The sequence below is a fragment of the Sus scrofa genome, chromosome 3 (assembly GCF_054392235.1).
Source record: "Sus scrofa isolate SSC_HxYL_T2T_F1_AM1 chromosome 3, Sscrofa_HxYL_maternal_Yorkshire_Landrace_v2.0, whole genome shotgun sequence".
NCBI lineage: Eukaryota > Metazoa > Chordata > Mammalia > Artiodactyla > Suidae > Sus > Sus scrofa.
Genome location: NC_139385.1, coordinates 63048489 through 63068288, shown reverse-complemented (window position 1 = coordinate 63068288; position 19800 = coordinate 63048489). Strand labels below are relative to the sequence as shown.

At 39.2% G+C, this 19800-nt stretch overlaps 1 protein-coding gene across 2 annotated transcripts in view; it reads left to right on the top strand.

The window, feature by feature from the left end:
* TMEM182 (transmembrane protein 182) overlaps positions 1-17987 on the top strand; it is a 352761-nt gene extending 334774 nt beyond the window's left edge. For both annotated transcript variants that reach the window (XR_014839666.1, XR_014839664.1), the window contains 2 exons: positions 574-677; positions 17342-17987. The gene's annotated coding sequence lies outside the window, so the exon portion shown is untranslated. The remainder of the gene's footprint in view (positions 1-573; positions 678-17341) is intronic.
* Positions 17988-19800: the final 1813 nt, after the last annotated feature.

Here is a 19800-nt window from a genome sequence, read left to right as displayed (position 1 = left end):
GGAGCAGTCTGGAGCTCTCCCAGACTCCAGCATTGTAGCCAGTGTGTGTGCAGAGTTTCTCTTTATCTGCACCTGCATCTTCCTGGGATGGGAGGGGGCCGCCTGGATCAAAGCCACAGCCCATTCACACAGGGAGACCAGACATCCCCGTGCGATGCTACGTTTGCCCATATCTCTGAAATCCATCTGGGGGCCATTGAGTACCTTTCAGGGGAAACATGTTCATGGGAAAAAAATGAACTAAATCCCATTTTTCTTCTTCTCCTAACATTTTGCTGCAATTTCCTCAGCTGGTGTGCCTCTGAGCATCAATGACTAGGGAGACAAATGATTCGCTTCAATGGCTATTTCATGTGAGAACAATTCCATTCTGGAACTTCCTGCCGCTATTGTGTGCGATTGTCACATCATCTGCCGTGGCCATTTGCCTCTTTCACCAAGTGACTGTCTTCAAAGAGGCTTTAGAAATGACTTAATTCCAGGACTGGCTGCCTTAGATCCCTAAAGCCCAGGTAACTGCTCTCTGAGATTTACTAACTCATCCACATACTCATCTCACATTTTAAATTCCAGGAGAAGACAAATACAGTGTTTTCACACCCCAGAGTGATGAACATTGTAATGGAAGGATGCTGTAAGGAAAACCGCCCACCTGGTTTGCCAAGAGACTGCAAGAGGTGAGAAGGACTCTTCTGGACCAGAGACTGAGACATAGTAATTGCTCTTGGTTATAGTTACACTCGCCAAAGGTTCCTTTCTTCTTTTGCTTAAAATAGCAATATTGGTTTATGACAGCTAAACCGTTTGTTGAGAAGAAATAAATCTACACTAATGAGAGACAACTAGGTTTTTTTGTTTTTGGGCTTCGTTTTCTCACGGCATATGGAAGTTTCCAGGCCAAGGGTGGAATAGGAGCTGCAGATGCGGGCCTACACCACAGCTCATGGCAACGCTGGATCCATAACCCACTGAGTGAGACCAGGGATTGATCGAATCCATATCCTCATGGATGCTAGTTGGATTCGTTTCCACAATAAGAACTCCTGAGAACTAGGTATATTTAACATATAACATATAATTTAAGAATAAGCATGTAGGAGTTCCTGTCATGGTGCAGTGGTTAACGAATCTGACTAGGAACCATGAGGTTGCGGGTTTGATCCCTGGCCTTGCTCAGTGGGTTAAGGATCCAGTGTTGCCATGAGCTGTGGTGTAGGTCACAGATGCAGCTCGGATCCTGCATTGCTGTGGCCCTGACATAGGCCAGTGGCTACAGCTCTGATTAGACCCCTAGCCTGGGAACCTCCATATGCCACTAGTGTGGCCCTAGAAAAGGCAAAAAGACAAAAAAAAAAAAAAAAAAAAAAAAAAAAAAAAAAAAGAATAAGCATGTACAACAATCCGCAAATGCTATATGGGATTTCTCTGTATAAATTTTCAATTTCTTTTGGTGGATTATGTGACTGACAGCCTCAGGTCATTCCCATTTAACTACTTTTTATTCATATGGATTTAAATCTTGTTTTTTCTGAATGTAATATAATGTTCTAAGGTGGGTCCAGTGTACTTCCCTCAAAAGAATTTACACCCTTAATTTATTAAGGGTTTCATGTAAAAATGGAGTGAACTATGTTCTTAGAACAAAAATTGTCCATTAGGACTATTGAGGGCATGGTGGTGAATTTTCTATCATTTAAGATTTTGTTCTCTATAAAACAGCTATTCCCCCTCCTGTGGAAAAAGGGGTAGTCTAATGTGAGGGACACTTTTTAAGAGATTTACTTTAGGGTCTGGGACAGCCTGACATTGCTGCAATTCTCTTTTTTTTTTTTTTTTTTCTTGTGCTCTCTCAGTTCTTGTTGAAGACAAAAGCTGTGCCTACTTCTGTGTGCACTAGTGCACGTGGGCTTGGGGGAGTTTGCAATCTGGGTACCAGGCTGCTCTAATTTCAGGAGCTATTGTTTTAGGGGTTAGTGGTGATGCAAACAATGCACTCCATGGTCTGGAAGACAAGGGTTAAGGATTTGTATTAAGGGTTCAAAGAATAGCTCACAAAAAAGCACTAATATGACCAACATTTAGCAGTGTTCCTTTTTTTTTTAAACTATAGCCACCTGGTGAAAAATACTGGTAATGACATATCACACAATAAGTGTAATCTTTCAAGTGCTCTGTGATATTTCTTAGGGTTTCAAATAGATCGGATTTCTTAGAGAATGTCTGAAAAGGTTAAAGGCTTTCTGAGGAAAAATGCTTAACAATGCAGATTGTGTTGTTGTTGTTCAAAGTTTATCACCTGGATGGAAGTTGCTGATGGTCGTCATTACAAAAAACTAGATCAATACTCTTTTGAATTCAACAAGGATGTATTTGAAAATGTGATCCAAAAATCTTTGTTTTATTTATTTTTTGATTTTTTTTTTGCCCATTGGAGCTGGTTTACAGTGTTTTATCCATTTTCTACTGTACAGAAAAGTGACCCAGTCACACATACATTCTTCTTCTCACATTATCCTCCATCCTACTCCATCATAAGTGACTAGATAGAGTTCCCAGTGCTAGACAGCAGGATCTCATTGCTTATCCATTCCAAAGGCAATTGTTTGCATCTATTAATGCCAGATTCCCAGTCCATCCTACTTCCTCCCCCTCCCCTTTTTAAAATGTGATCCAAAAATCTTTGTTTTAAATAAGCATGGGTGATGATAGAATTTCAGATACATTAAAAAAATGAGTGTAAACTATGAAAACCCCACCATCAATATCACTAGCACTAAAACTTCGAAGAAAAAAAGTGACAATTTAACTATTTTTAGAATGAGTAAATTGTTTCTAAGTATGAAAGTGATGACTGAAATCATAGAGAAAATTATTCATCTATTTGATTAAAAATTAAATGTCTCTTTATACCAACCCTTTCATAGACAAACTTGAATTAAAAGTTAAAAATTTGGTCCTATTCATGATCAACAAAATAAAAGTTAACTTTCTGGTAAATCACTATAAAATCACATTATCACCTTGAGAAAAAAGGATAGGAACCATTAATCCTATTTCCTTTTTTACTTGATCTAAATAATATTATTTGGTCTAATGCATGCTTCAGTATTTTACTGATTTTAAATACATATTCCTGGAGTTTCTGGGTGGTCCTTCTTTCTCCCCTCCTGAACATCCAAGCATCAGGATGCCAGCGTTGGGTTTTCCTCATAGAGACAGAAAAAGAAAAATCAGGAACGTGATACGGGGGCATGAAACCCATCAATTTACTCTATGTCATATTATTAAAAGTGATTTTTTAAGTGTTTCAGTCTAACAAACAATCTCCTTGTGGTTTTTAAAGAAGGCCTTTCAAACATATATTGTCAGGGTTACTCACACCAACTAATGGAAAGCCATTATTTCCCTTGCAAGTGTACGCAATTGCAAAACAGTCTGCCTTTGGCCAGAGACTCTACATCCTAACCTCTGGAATTGTGCAGTGCCCCTTCCTGGTGCTATTCGGCTTGCATCTCAGGAATTTCCCTATTCTTCCAATCCTTTCAATCCTACAGAATTCAGCAGGCACTGGAGAAAAGAAACAAATGCGTTTCTCTCATCAGGGAGTATAACATGCCACTCTCTGCAGAAAGTAGCCTTGACCCATCTTAGGATTGTTTGCTTCTATTTTCTGGCAGCTTCTTCCAAATAGGGCTGTTATTATTCACCCCATTATCAGCATTATTTTCCTTCTGTGTCAGCCAAGGATCTGTTTCGAGCCTTTCGCCTCTCAGCTTCCAAGAAGCCAACCAGCTTGCAATTCTCTCTATGAAGTCAATGGAAATTGCAGGCTCATAGGGGCAGTTGGGGGCACAGAGCAATACAAGAAATCAGCCAAGAATGTATGAGGACATTACCAATAATATCGGTGTGTGAGGACCTCCCCTCAGCTAAGTGGTTTGCAAGAGCCCAGTTAATGTGATTACTGAAAAAAAATAAATAAACTGTAGATTTGGCTTCTGCTCACTCCGCTTTCTAAAATAATTACTTTGTACATATGAAAGAATGCAGAAAGACTCTTTCTCTCCCAGAGGACAGCAATATCAGAATAAGATGCTCCTGTTAAGCTCAAGCTTAAATTACTCTAACATTGATTTGCATGCTTGAACACTAGTACTTAAAATGGCCTCACTCGGAGTTCCTGTCATGGAGCATCGGAAACGAATCCCAGTAGAAACCATGAGGTTGCGGGTTAGATCCCTGGCCTCGCTCATTGGGTTAAGGATCTGGTGTTGCCGTGAGCTGTGGTGTAGGTGGCAGACGTGGCTCGGATCCTGCCTTCCTGTGGTTGTGGCGGAGGCCGGCAACTACAGCTCCAATTAGACCCCTAGCCTGGGAACCTCCACATGCCATGGGTACCGCCTTAAAAAGACAAAAAGACCAAAAAAATTTTTTTTAAAAAGTAAAATGGCCTCACTCAAACACAGCTTGGACTCAACACAACCATCTTCCACCTTCTATCCTATAGCTTAACTACTCTTTCCCAGGATATATCTGGCAGATGGTGTAGTGGGTATTGTCACAGAACCGTGCCTTTTAGCCTCTACTCAGATTGTTGATTTCACACCCAGAGTTGGTGGTTAAGAGCCTGGAAACTTGGAGCCAGTCCATCTAAGTATGGTTCCACCATTTAATAACTGGGTCACTGTGAGCAACTTATTTCTTTTCAGTGTCTCTCTATTACTCTATCCTTAAAGTGAAGCTAATAATAGTACCTACCTTGGAAGATTGTTATGGGGTTAATGAGGGAGTTATAGTCAAGTGCTTGGACCAGTGGCTGGCATGTAGTAAGATCTGTCATCATTGTGACAGATCATCATCATCAGCACTGTCATCATAATCACCATCATAATCACCATCACCATCATCACCTCCATGATTATCACCATCATCACCATCATCAGCAGCACTGTTATCATGATCACTACCACCACCGTCATCATCACCATCATCATCACCACCGTCATCATCACCATCATCATCACCACCGTCATCATCACCATCATCATCACCACCATCATTATCACCACCATCACGACCATCATCACCACCATCACCACCATCATCACCATCATCATCACCACCGTCATCATCACCATCATCATCACCACCGTCATCATCACCATCATCATCACCACCATCATTATCACCACCATCACGACCATCATCACCACCATCACCACCATCATCACCATCATCATCATTACCATCATCATCTCTACTTTCCTACTGACTGACTTGAGTTCTTCCTTCAGGAATTGTGTGCAGTGGTCAAGGAGACATTCTGTAACCCTTTTTCTTCTATCTGGGTATCTACTACACACAAGTCTCAACACAACAGCAGGAGTTCCTGTTGTGGTGCAGTGAAAACAAATCCAACTAGTATCCATGAGAATGCAGGTTCAATCTCTGTTGTCACTCAGTGGGTCAGAGATCTGGAGTTGCCATGAGCTGCAGTATAGGTCACAGATGTGGCTTGGATCCTGTGTTGCTGTGGCTGTGGTGTAGGCTCACAGCTGTAGCTCTGATTCTACCCCTAGGCTGGGGATTTCCATATGCTGCAGGTGCAGCCCTAAAAAGCAAATAAATAAATAAATAAAAACACAACAGCAATTGACAGCTTTATAGTTGCTGTGGGCATCTTCTAGTCTTCAACTAAGAGTGCTGTCTATGTGGCTGAGGATGCTGACTTTCCACACTTCTGCTTCCCTTAACAGCCATGCCTTTTTCTTCAGGTGGTCCAAATGCTCAGGGTAGTTTACCTTCTAGAAAAAATACTTAACTATTAAAAAAAAAATTGTAGGTAACATGCTTAAGGAGCTTGTCTGAAAAAAAGCCTGTATACTAATCACTGTATCCATAGAACCATATTAACCAAGTACTAACTCCGTCTTGGAACTTTGCTTAATGCTTTGCGTACATCTTCTTAAATAATCCTTTTAATAAGTCTATGTAGTGGCTATTACTATTGCTGACATTTTGCAGGTGAGAAAACTAAGACAGAAAAATTAGGTAATTTATCCAATGCCCAACATCTATCTGTTAATTAAATTCCAGAGCCAGGAAAAGAACATATATCTAAACCTGAAATAAAAACGGTAAACCTGTGGCGTAAGTTGCAGCCTCAGCTTAGATTCAATCCCTCGCCAGGAAACTTCCCTATGCCACGGGTCCAGACATAAAAAAATAAAAAGACAGTAACTATAATGCCATACTATATCTAATCCGGTATAGTGCCATTCAGAATTGCCCAGAAAGTGGTCTTTCTCTGAAAATTTCCGTGAACACTGCTCAGGAAGAGGAATGTACCTGCTAGGGTTTGATTATTGACCTAATTTCTTCTTTCTCTGGAGGTTCTTCCTGGAATTGTGGAATTTCTGGACATGCACCTTTTCAGGTATACCTGATGCTGCCAAGATGCCCCCAAAGTGGCTGCAGTAGATTATAATTCCATTAGCCTTGTTTGAGAGTCTATAAAGCAAGATACAATCTCAACAGCTGCACCAACACTTGATGTTATCAGCCTTCTTTTTTTGGCTAATGCCTCAGTATCTCATTCTCCTTTAACCAGTGTATGCCTTTCCTGTGCTGCATGGTTAATGCTTTCCTCTTACTCTTTATAAGAGTATGCACACAGAAGAAATAATATTTCTTGAAAAATAGGAAAATAAGTTAAGCTCAGAATTCATTTATTGTCCCATCTGCACTATGTATTCTAATTAGATAATAAACTTCAAATGTATAAATAATTTTTAAAAATTCTGAGGGAAGATTTGTATAATTCCAAACATCTCTCTGAGTAGATGATCTTCATTCCATTCATCTTTCAGAATGTATTCATTCTCCTCCTACAAACCCATCTATGCTCATGGCTTTGGGTCTCTCTATGCTACATATTGCCAACTCTCTGTCTACAGGCCACATCTTTCTCTGGCCTTTGGACATATTTATCCAAACTGCTGTTGAACATCTCCACTTGGAAGACCTAAAAAGACCTTCACATTCCATGTGCCCCAAACTTAAGCCATGATCTCCCCTAACATGTTCACTAGAGTGAATGGATGGCTACACACTCCATCATTTATCCCAGTCCAACTTTTTACACTGTGTGGAGAGTGATATTTCTAAAGCATAGACCTCTCTATTCATGCCTGTGCTTCTCCAGAACTTTAAGGAGAGACAATTTCATTAGCATCACTGGTTTTGAACGCTCTCTCTCTGTTGCTTCTGTTCTCCTTTCCACTGTCAATCTTTTCACCATTTATCCCATATACAAGGTGTGTTTTTACTAACTACAAATATACATTATTATTATTATTATATAATGGCTGCACCTGCAACATATGGAAGTTACTGGGCTAGGGGTCGAATGGGAGCTTCCATTGCCAGCCTATGCCACAGCCAAGGCAACACCAGATCTGAGCTTTATCTGAAACCTATTCTGCAGGTCGCAATAGCACTAGATCCTTAACCTACTGAGTGACACTGGGGATCAAACCCACATCCTCATGGAGACTATGTAAGATTCTTAACCTACTGAGTGAAACCAGAAACTCCTATCTTTTATTTTTTAATTGCAATATTAGCTAATTTTATTTTAGCACTTTTTTTAGAGTATAGCTAATTTACAGTGTTGTGTCAGTTTCTAACCCTGTAGTGACCCAGTCATACATGTATGTGTACTCCTTTTCTCATATTATCTTTCCTCATGGTCTACCCCAAGAGATTGGACATAGCTTCCTGTGCTGTACAGTAGGACCTCATTGCTTATCCATTCTAAATGTAATAGTTTGCATCTACCAACCCCAAATTCCCATCCATCCCACTTCCTTCCTACCTACTCCCCACCCCCCCCCCGCCCCCTGGCAGACTTAAGTCAGCTCACCGTATCCATGGTCTGTTTCTACTTTGTAGATAGGATAATTTGTGCCACATTTTAGATTTCACATATAAGTGATACGGTATTTGTCTTTCTTCTTCTTACTTCACTCAGTATGAGAGTCTCTAGTTGCCTCCATGTTGCTGCAAATGTCATTGTTTTGTCCTTTTTATGGCTGAGTAGTGTCCCATTGGATATATGTACTACATCTTCTTAATCCTTTCATCTGTCAATGGATATTTAGGTTGTCTCCATGTCTTGGCAATTGTGAATAGTGCTGCAATGAACATAGGAGTGCATGTATGTTTTTGAATGAAAGTTTTGTCCAGATATATGCCCAGGAGTGGGATTGCTGGATCACATGGCTCATATGGCTGCACTTTCTTTCTTTCTTTTTTTTTGGGGGGTTGCATTGTGGCATATAGAAATTGTCAGACTAGGTATTGAATCAGAGCTGCAGCTGCTGGCCTATGCCACAGGCACAGCCACACCAGATCCAAGCTGCATCTGCAACCTACACCACAGCTTATGGCAACAACAGATCTTTAACCCACTGAGTGACGACAGGGATAAAACCCACATCCTCATGGATACTAGTCAAGTTCATTTCCATTGAGCCACAGTGGGAGCACAGTAATATGGTAGCTCTATATTTAGTTTTCTGAGGAACCTCCATACTGTTTTCCATAGTGGTTGTACCAGTTTACATTCCCATCAACAGTGTAGGAGGGTTCCCTATTCTTCACACCCTCTTCAGCATTTGCTATTTGTTGACTTGTAAATGATGGCCATTCCGACTGGTGTGAGGTGGTACCTCATTGTAGTTTTGATTTTCTTTTTTGTAATAATTAGTAATGCTGAACATTTTTTCATGTTCCTGTTGGCCATCCATATGTCTTCTTTGGAGAAATGTCTGTTTAGGGCTCCTGCTCATTTTTCATTTGGGTAGTTTGTTTTTTGTTGTTGAGTTGTTAAGTGCTGTTTGTATAATTTGGAATTTAGACCCTTGTCTGTTGCATCACTTGCAAAGATTGTTCCCATTCTGTGGATTGTCTTTTTATTTTTTTAATGGTTTCATTTGCTGTGCAAAACTTTTGAGTTTAATTAGGTCCCATTGGTTTACTTTTGTTTTTATTGCCATTATTCCAAGAAGTCAAACATGGTATTGCTGTAATTTATGTCAAAGAGCACACTGCCTCTTTTTTCCTCTAAGAGTTTTGTAATATCTGGACTTGCATTGGGTCTTTAATCCATTTCAAATTTATTTTTGGGTATGGTGTTAAGAGAGTATTCTAATTTCATTCTCTTACATGTAGCTGTCCATTTTTCCCAGCACTACTTATTGAAGAGACCATCTTTCCTCCACTGTGTGTTCTTGCCTCTTTTGTCATAGATTAGTTGACCATAAGTGCTTGGGTTTATTTCTGGGCTTTCTATCCTGTTCCATGGATCTATACGTCTGTTTTTGTGCCCGTACCATACTGTTGCTTTGTAGTATAGTATACTACAGTATAATCGTAACTTTGTAGTGTAGTCTAAAGTCAGAGCACCTAATTCATGAGTTTCACTTTTCTTTTTCAATATTGCTTTGGCTATTCAGGGTCATTTGTGTTTCCATAAAAGTTTTAAAATACTTTGTTCTGGTTCTGTGATGAATATAGATAATTTAATTTCCTTACTAACACAGCCCTGGTTTTGTTTGTAGTTGTGAATGTCCAACTTAAAACAAAAGGAAACAAACACAAATTAGCAGTGGCCATGTGATATATATGTGGAAATATGCTTATGGTTTCTGTGACAATTTTATTTTCTAGATACAATTGCCATGCTACTTCTTCAATACATTTTGTCCATGTATTTGGACAAAATCCTAGAGCTGCAGCAGCCACCTTGACTTTCAGATAATTGTTTTAATGGTAAAGATTTTACCATCACTGTCAATCCCACTGCCAAATCTTTCTTTACCAGCAGATTAAGAATGGTGACTAGGAAATACATCCATGAGTTGAATAATGAATAAAGATGTTGAAATCTGTACTCATTACTTTGTGAAGGAGTCTAGGTTTCTCAAAGGAAGCTCTGTTTCCTACAACCCACAAACCTAAATACAATAAGATGTATGTTATTCTTCACAGAACCATTGGTAGCCTGCCACCTCCATAAAGTCCTAATGCCAGGAATTAGTAATTTTCTATTTCATTAGCTGATACAATGGTAACAATAACTGCTTTTTTAAATTTTATAAAGTTTGATTGAAATAGAGTTGATTTGCAATGTTGTGGTAATTTCTGCTGTACAACAAAGTGGTTCAGTTATATATGTACACACATCCTTTCTCTTTCATATTTTTTTCCCACATAGATTATCACAGAATAGTGAGTAGATTTCCCTGTGCTATGCTGCAGGTCCCTATTGTCCCGTCATTCCATAGACCTCAGTGTGCATAGGCCAGTCCCAAACCCGCAGTCCATTCACCCCCACCCCCACCTGACCCCTCTTTGGTAACCATAGATTTTTTTTCCCCCAAAGTCAGTGAGTCTCTTTCTGATCTGCAAGCAAGTTCATTTGTATCCTTTTTAAAGATTCTGCATGTAAGTGATGTCACATGATGTTCATCTTTCATTGTCTAACTTCACTTAGTGTGATAATTTCTAGGTACATCCATGTTGCTGCAAATGGCATTATTTCACTTTTTATGGCCAAGTAATATTCCATTTTATATGTGTACCACATCTTCTTTATCCATTCCTCTGTTGATGGACATTTTGGTTATGTCCATGTCTTGTAAATAGTGCTACAATGAACTTTGGGGTGCATGTATCTTTGAATAAGCACTGTTCTTTGTATATTATCACATTTCATTATTGTAATACTCTTATATAGTAGGCATTACTATCTCTAGTCTCCAGATAAAGAGACTGAGATTAAGGGAAATAAAATGATTTGTCCAAGTGTATTTATTTTGTCATTACTGGAGTCAGGACTTAAACACAAAGACTTAATATTTCTGTCCTGGAAACCGATGGCATTAGTCATAACCTCCTGTTGACTTCTGCATCGTGGCAAGCCTACACGTTATCTTATTTAACATTGTCTGGTCTTTCATCTTCAGGATGTTCACCAAGTTTTTGTAAATGCCACATTTTCTACTTCTCAGTCTAGCACACATGTGTAAAATAAAAACTTACTGGTTTTATTTATTCTAGAGCAGCAATATAAGCTCCACCTGTCTTTCTACCTTTCCCAATGTGAGTGGAACGTGGCCTGATATTATGAAAGCCCTGTATTCACTGGGTTTTGGCAACATCTCTAAATCACTCCCTCTCTCCTGCATTCTGTGCAGCTTGTAGATACTGCTTTTTTTTTTTTTTTTTTTTTTTTTTGGCTGAATCAACACGTGAACCTCATTTTGCAGGATTTGTTAAAATTATAATTAAAATGTTGTATAAAGGTTTAGGCCAAATTGGCCTGGATCCTAGAACACACTCTAAGCAAAACCTCAAAGAATATACGTTCATGGAGAAGGTTTGCTCTCTGGGATTCCCTCCCACTTGCTTTAACCTGATATTTTGCTTATTCTGCTATGAAATTCCTCGGAGGAGTGAAACAGTAGCTTGCCTCATTAAGACTCATCATTTACAAGATGTTGACAAATGTTGGCATTTATCCTGTTAACATAATAAATGTGAGAAAAATGACCATTTGGCATAGATAGTTCCATGCAAAACGCAAGCATGGTGGAGAATAAGGATGATTTGTAGGGTTGTTTAAGCAGCGTCATTCAGGGCTGCATATTGGAATAAATATGCTTTGGAAATAATAATTATTTCTTCTTTGCCCCACAAATATATATATATATTTTCTTTCTGGCAGTGGGTGGACAGGGTAGCTCAAGACATGATCAAACCTAGGACACAGGAAAACATCCTTAAATTTTGTTTATGTACCATTTTCTCCTCCAAGTTTTGAATTTTCTCCCTTTTGAAAGCAAAGTATTATTTTTGCTTATTTTTTGAACACTTTATTATACTTGTCATACCATGTGTAGCCGTTTGACAATTATGTATATTTTTGGTGCAATATTATCATGCTTTAATCTTAAACAAACAAAATAAAGGAAGTATATAAAGTACAAATTTTAAAGAGCTAGTTTGATTGTTTTTGATGGAAAGGATTTCATTTCTCTTAATGCAAATATGTTGAGAACTGAATTTATTCAGTCTTACCAAATTTGAAGTTGACATGGGTCTTCTACATGGGTACACATATGCATGTTTACATCAGGAAAGAGAAAAGCAGCTCTTGACACCCAGGACCTGGCCTGGGACTCAGAGCCAGGGCTTGGTGTTCTCCTGCTGAATGGAAACAATTTTATAGAACACCTGCATCAGACAAGATCCCTCTGTGATGGATCAAGACCCCTCTGTGATGGATCAAAACAAAAACAAGACCATTGCATAATCATGGCTGAACTCCAGCAAAGCCATAAACTGTCTAACCCACAAAAATGGCCAAACACCCCAGTCTTTTGGCTCCTATGAATGACCATTGCTTCTTGAGCAATTCAGTGCTGCTTAACTTGAGCTGCCCTGGAGTCTACCCTCCTTTCAGATAGCATCTACTGAGGGTGTTAGAAAGAAGCTCCTGCCATGTGTGTTTCCCTTCTCCATGAGTAACATATCCAACTGGTCAAATCCACGTGTACTTCTGATGGTTTTGGACTGGAAGGACTCACAATGTATAATCAGTAATATAATCATGTTACTTAGAAACACAGGCTGACTATCATACAGTTCAGTGCTTGTACTTAAAAGTATGACTTCACATACATTTCTTCAATCATTTTTATAATACTTCTATGAGGCAAGTGTTGGTCTAATTGTTTGGCATAGGAAGAAACAAGGATGAAAACAGCTAAAGGACTTCATTGTTTCCATTTAGATGTAACAAAGTTGTGCTTTGCAATCCTGAGAAACAAAAACCAAGCAGGAGGCATAACTCTCCCAGACTTCAAGAAATACTACAAAGCCACAGTCATCAAAACAGCGTGGTACTGGTATCAAAACAGACAGAAAGACCAATGGAACAGAATAGAGAATCCGGAAATAAACCCTGACACCTATGGTCAATTAATCTTTGACAAGGGAGGCAAGAACATAAAATGGGAAAAGGAAAGTCTATTCAGCAAGCATTGCTGGGAAACCTGGACAGCTGCATGCAAAGCAATGAAACTAGAACACACCCTCACACCATGCACAAAAATAAACTCCAAATGGCTGAAAGACTTAAATATACGACAGGACACCATCAAACTCCTAGAAGAAAACATAGGCAAAACACTCTCTGACATCAACATCATGAATATTTTCTCAGGTCAGTCTCCCAAAGCAATAGAAATTAGAGCAAAAATAAACCCATGGGACCTCATCAAACTGAAAAGCTTTTGCACAGCAAAGGAAACCCAAAAGAAAACAAAAAGACAACTTACAGAATGGGAGAAAATAGTTTCAAATGATGCAACTGACAAGGGCTTAATCTCTAGAATATATAAGCAACTTATACAATTCAACAGCAAAAAAACCAATCAATCAATGGAAAAATGGGCAAAAGACCTGAATAGACATTTCTCCAAAGAAGATATACAGATGGCCAACAAACACATGAAAAAATGCTCAACATCGCTGATTATAAGAGAAATGCAAATCAAAACTACCATGAGATATCACCTCACACCAGTCAGAATGGCCATCATTAATAAATTGACAAATAACAAGTGCTGGAGGGGCTGTGGAGAAAAGGGAACCCTCCTGCACTGCTGGTGGGAATGTAAACTGGTACAGCCACTATGGAGAACAGTTTGGAGATACCTTAGAAATCTATACATAGAACTTCCATATGACCCTGCAATCCCACTCTTGGGCATCTATCCAGACAAAGCTCTACTTAAAAGAGACACTTGCACCCGCATGTTCATTGCAGCACTATTCACAATAGCCAGGACGTGGAAACAACCCAAATGTCCATCGACAGAGGATTGGATTCGGAAGAAGTGGTATATATACACAATGGAATACTACTCAGCCATAAAAAAGGATGACATAATGCCATTTGTAGCAACATGGATGGAACTAGAGAATCTCATACTGAGTGAAATGAGCCAGAAAGACAAAGACAAATACCATATGATATCACTTATAACTGGAATCTAATATCCAGCACAAATGAACATCTCCTCAGAAAAGAAAATCATGGACTTGGAGAAGAGACTTGTGGCTGCCTGATGGGAGGGGGAGGGAGTGGGAGGGATCGGGAGCTTGGGCTTGTCAGACACAACTTAAAATAGATTTACAAGGAGATCCTGCTGAATAGCATTGAGAACTATGTCTAGATACTCATGTTGCAACAGAAGAAAGGGTGGGGGAAAAACTGTAATTGCAATGTATACATGTAAGGATAACCTGACCCCCTTGCTGTACAGTGGGAAAAAAAAAAAAAAAAAAAAAAAGAAATGCCAAAAAGACAAAAAAAATAAAAAAAATAAAAAAATAATCCAAAAAAAAAAAAAAGTTGTGCTTTGAACTTAGGTTTTCTGACTCTCCTCTCTAACCTTAATTATTTTTCTGTATTTAAATTTTGTTACAATTTGTATATAATTTGCGTAGAACATTATGTAAGGTTAAGGTGTAAAACCTGTTGATTTTGATACATTTATGTATTGCAATATAATGGGTACTTTAGCTAACCCCATTGTCAGGTCACATAGTAATCATTTCTTTTGAGTGTGTGTGTAGGGGGGGTGAGAATATTTAAGACCTAGTTTTAGAGATTTTGAAGTAGATAATACAGTATTATTGACTGCAACCTCTGTGCTGTGTAGTAGATCTCCAGGACTTATTTATCATCTAGTTGAAAATTTGTACCCTTTAGCTTCTACCCAATTCCCCCTGGCCCCAGCCCTAGTAACCACTCTAATCTCTGTTTCTCTAAATTCAACTTTTTCAGATTCCATTATATAGTGGATTATCCACTTATATAGTGACAACATATAAGAAACATTTTCCTTTCTGTCTGACTTGTCTCACTCAGCATAATGCTCTCTAGGTCCATTCATGATGTTGCAAATGGCATTATTTCCTCCTTTCTATGCCTGAATAATATTCCTGTGTGTGTGTGTGTGTGTGTGTGTGTGTGTGCACGCGTGCATGTGTATCCTCCATCTTCTTTATCCATTCATCCTTGACAGGCAGTTTATTTCCATATCTCAGCTATTGTAATAATGCTGCAATGAATATTGCAGTGCAGCTATTTTCTTAATATCCTATTTTCATTTCTATTGGATATACACCTAAAAGTAGAATTGTTGGATTATACGTTAGTGTTATTTTTAATTTTTTGAGGAATCTTCACCCTGTTTTTCATAGCGACTGAATACATTTAGGGGGCCAAAATTCGCCACCTCAAATTATATCTCTTTGGCATGCAGATTGATTTAGGCTAATTTTTTTTTTTTCTGCACACATGGTGAAATGTGTCCAGGCTATGAATTGAACCCAGGCCACAGAGCAACCCAAGCTGCTGCAGTGACAACACTGTGTCCTTAACCTGCTGTGCCACAAGAGAAGTCTTGGGCTAATTTTTAAGGACCAAAAGACTCTGGAAAAACCTTGGGTCTTCCCAGTGATGGTCCAACAGGATGTAGACAGGGGTCCTGTTCAAATGGGAAAGTAATGGTACTACTGAGTTTCTGTGTCTCTATAACAAGCCAGGGGCAATTCAGTGACAGAATAGTTCTTCTTATGGGGGTGGGGACCTGAAATAGAGAGAAAGGGCTCAGTCCTAAAAATGGTACCAGCAAGGCGGACACCCCAAAGAGGAGGTTTGTAACAGGGACATGGTGATGGCTTGCACCAAATCTTCTAACCCTTGAGTACTTGGACATGAAAAAAGAATGAAGACAATACAAAAATAGAGAAATTAGAAATTCCTGGTGCAGGAAATTAGAAAATAAGTGTCATCTAAATGTATGATGGAAAATGTCAGTTAGCAGACTGAGGGCATGTGATTGAAAGACATTAACTGCCTAGTACAGCATCAGGTCTCATGAGAAATACAGAGTGTGCTCAGGATCCCAGGCACATGCTGCTGGAAGCACGCGTGAGGAGGCACAAGGAAATGCCACACTCATGAGCGTTGTGACACTGTGATCAGAATGCTAAGACTAGTACTATTGAAAATGCATTAAAATGTACTTACAGATATTTAAATGTACCCACAAATTAGGCAAAGCAAAGTACATAAAGACAAAGAACATAAGCCTAAGTAATGAGAGTGGCTACTTTTGGCCAATGGTCACATAGAAAGATAGGCACTAAAGATAATATAAATGAAATGATCACAAAAATCCTATTAATAATTCCAATATGAGTTGTTCCCCTATAAAATGTAACCTCAACTCCAACCCTTGCCTGGCAGAGGCAGCCTGAGCCCCAGCAAGGAAACCAAATTCAGGAGCAGCGACTAGGTTCACCTGCCTTTTTCTGGTCTGACCTCAAGTCTCACCTCACCTCAAGCCTCACCTCACCTCAAGCCTCACCTCACCTGTCTTGTGGGATACCGCCCCACTCCCATTTTTCCTTCCTCACCTCTTTGCTTTGCTGGATCCCTTGTGGGCTTTATAGGCATCTCTATCAGTGGGCTCTTTTCTCCCACTCTGCCTCTGTCTTCCTGCTCCTACTTCTCATCTTCTGTGGAGCCGAGGCAACTGTACCCTGACTTAACTTTGGAAATGTGTGCTAAGAGGATCCCCACTCGCTCTGTAAAGTTTCCTCTTGTACTCTCACTCTGGCAGTTTGGAGAGCAAACAACTGATAAAGGAAAAAGTCACGCTGCTTTAGCAAGGAATGAATCACGAATATGTCTCAAATACTGAATAATTAATTATATTGGATTGGATATCTAAAATACGTGCAATTCCCATTGACATACAGGTACCTCTGAAATATATGTAAATTGGTCCATGACACTGTTTTAAGAAATCTTTCTTTCTTTCTTTTCTTTTTTTTTTTTTTTTTGGCTTTTTAGGGCTGCACCTGAGGCACATGGATGTTCCCAGGCTAGGGGTTGAAGCAGAGCTGTAGCTGCCAGCCTACATCACAGCTACAGAAACACGAGATCCAAATCATGTCTGTGACCTACATCACAGCTCATGGCAGCACTCAATACTTAACCCACTGTGTGAGGCCAGGGATTGAACCCATGTCCTCATGGATCCTAGTCAGGTTCATTACCACTGAGCCATGACAGGAATTCCCTGTTTTAAGAAATATTTTAGTTTATAATGACATTTTCAAAGTAGAGGTAATGTCACAGTGCTTGTAGTAGGATTATTGATCACCTTTATTTTTTTTTTTTTTTCTTTTTAAGGCTGCACCTTCAGCATGGATATTCCAGGGTTAGGGGTTGGATCAGATCTGCTGCTGAGGCCTACTTCACAGCCACAGCAACACTGGATCCCAGCTGCATCTCTGATCTACACTGCAGCTTATGGCAACTAGGGATCCTTAACCCACTGAGCAAGACCAGGGATCGCATCCACCTTCTCACAGACATGTCGTCACGATGCACAGGATGCTAAGCCACAAGGGAACTCCGTGATTATTGTTCCCTTTTTAAAAATGAATGCATGCTTTTGAGTGTGATATGGAATATCTGGAGAAATCACTATGTGGAAGAAAGAAAGTTTTTCGAAAATTATTAGTTTCTCTCACAATAAGTCATGTGAGTAAATTAAATATAGCAATTGTATGTAAATATGTGATTTCTAGCTGAAATATTATTGGGTTTAAAATTTGAAATAGTTTAGCAGCCATCCCATCCAATATTTGTTTTACCGATTTTAGCATTCATAGTGTTGGATTGTTAACTGATTCAATACCGTCATCTTTTAAATGATGTTACTATTCAGGATATATACAAATTGTGTTAAGATGTATTATTTGGTAGCAACAACTTACACTTTGTTTTCAAATATAATTCCATGATGAAATAAATAAGAAGGTATTAAATCACACTTACTAATAGAATCCTATTGCATGCATCAGGAATTTAAATAGAAGCGTTATCTGGATTAAGACTTTCTATAATGTACAAATGTGCTATATTTGTGGTGATTGCAGCTACTTCAGAGAATTGATAGCAAAGAATGATAGGGTGAATATTATTACTTTAGTAATGGATTCATGTATTTATTCACTTTTCAACGTAATAATAAGTATATAAGGAATACCTGTTCAGTAGATCAAGAAATGTGTAGGTCCTACCCTGAAAGATGACATCATTTACAGAAAGGAGGTCATTGGCTCGCTCATATTAAGCATGCTTAGTCCTAGAAGGTCTACAGCCTGCAGAAACATTTACGTCTCCTGATGAAAGGGTAGCGAGCTAGAGGAGGGTCCCCTTAACAGAAGCTGGATTCTAGCAGTCCATTTGCTCTTGCACGCCTCAAAATCTCATTCCTTTCACTCAGGTCACCCAGTGTCACTATTAAATAAACTTTATGAGTGAAGTGACAAAAACTGTGGCATCTTCAGCCTCTGGTGCTTGGTCTTTGTGATGGTACTTTGTTAGGAATATCGAGGGCTTTCAGACATACCAAGGTGATTCCCCCCAGGCTCAGATTTCTTCAGACCTGGAGACTCACCATCAGCTGCAGAACTGACCCATTCACAAGCCAGCTACCTTCTCGAAAACCACCTTCAGCACTTGGGATCATTGCCTTTCCTGTAAGCGTCATGAAGCTCTCATGGCAGGCATGAGAGAATTTTATGGTTCATTGTCTATGCTGAAAATGATGGAGTTGATCAAAGCCACAGCCCCCTGGTCACGGACCCAGCCTCCCTGGCCACTCAGCTGCACAGGAGCCTAGGTTTGTTTATGTTCCAGAGCTGCTGAGAACATCTGTGCTCTGGGCACATGTGTCTGGATTTTCTGGAATGAACATCTGCTCATAGGAGAGAACTGTGAGTTAACATAGTCCGCGGGCAGTCTGTTTATTCACTGAATAATAAGATAGAATTATTCTGTGATATCTACATTCTATTCCTCTTCATTCTAGAAAGGATCTTGCCTAGGAAATGAAAGTCTGAGGAGTTTTTAACCTCAAAAAATATTCCAGCCACATTTCTAGGGGAAGACTGGGGGGAAAAAAAAATCCCAAACCAGCTCTTAATTATTTTGACCTTCTCAGAATGCAGTTTCATTGGGAATTAACATTTTTGGAAATCAGATTTGGTTACTGTCATCAGATTTAACCTAAAGGATTTCAGAGGGCTTGGGCTAGAAGAATTCATTCATATCCGTGAGGACAAATCTCTAAAAAAATGATTTAGCTCTTGATCGAATCTTTCTACTGTGAATTTACCTCGGCTGCATTTGGGTTTTATTTTGGAAAACAATCTTTAAATAACTCTGAGCAGGTAATACAAAGTGAAAGAAAGTACATTTCTGATGGCAATAGTGAACTTGAATTTTTCGTCCTCAGGAAACGGGCCTTAGATTTGCACTGGAGAAATGATCTCGTTTCAGAGGTAAGGTGTTTATGAAAACTGATATGCTAATATCTGCAAATTTGAAGCTTTGCAGAATAAGGTCACTTTATTTGTATACACTGATATAAATCCCTATTTTATTTCATGCTTTTGTTTTCTATCAGGAGCTTGCCAGCCTCAAATAAAAGAATAGCTAAAATGTTGGATCAGACAACTCCAACATAGAAATAATTGACAACCGTTGTTTCTCGAAGTTCATTTTCTGCCTTAAGCCATGGACAACGAGGCACTCTCCTGTAATCAAATATACACAAACATTAACATCAGGTGTTCACA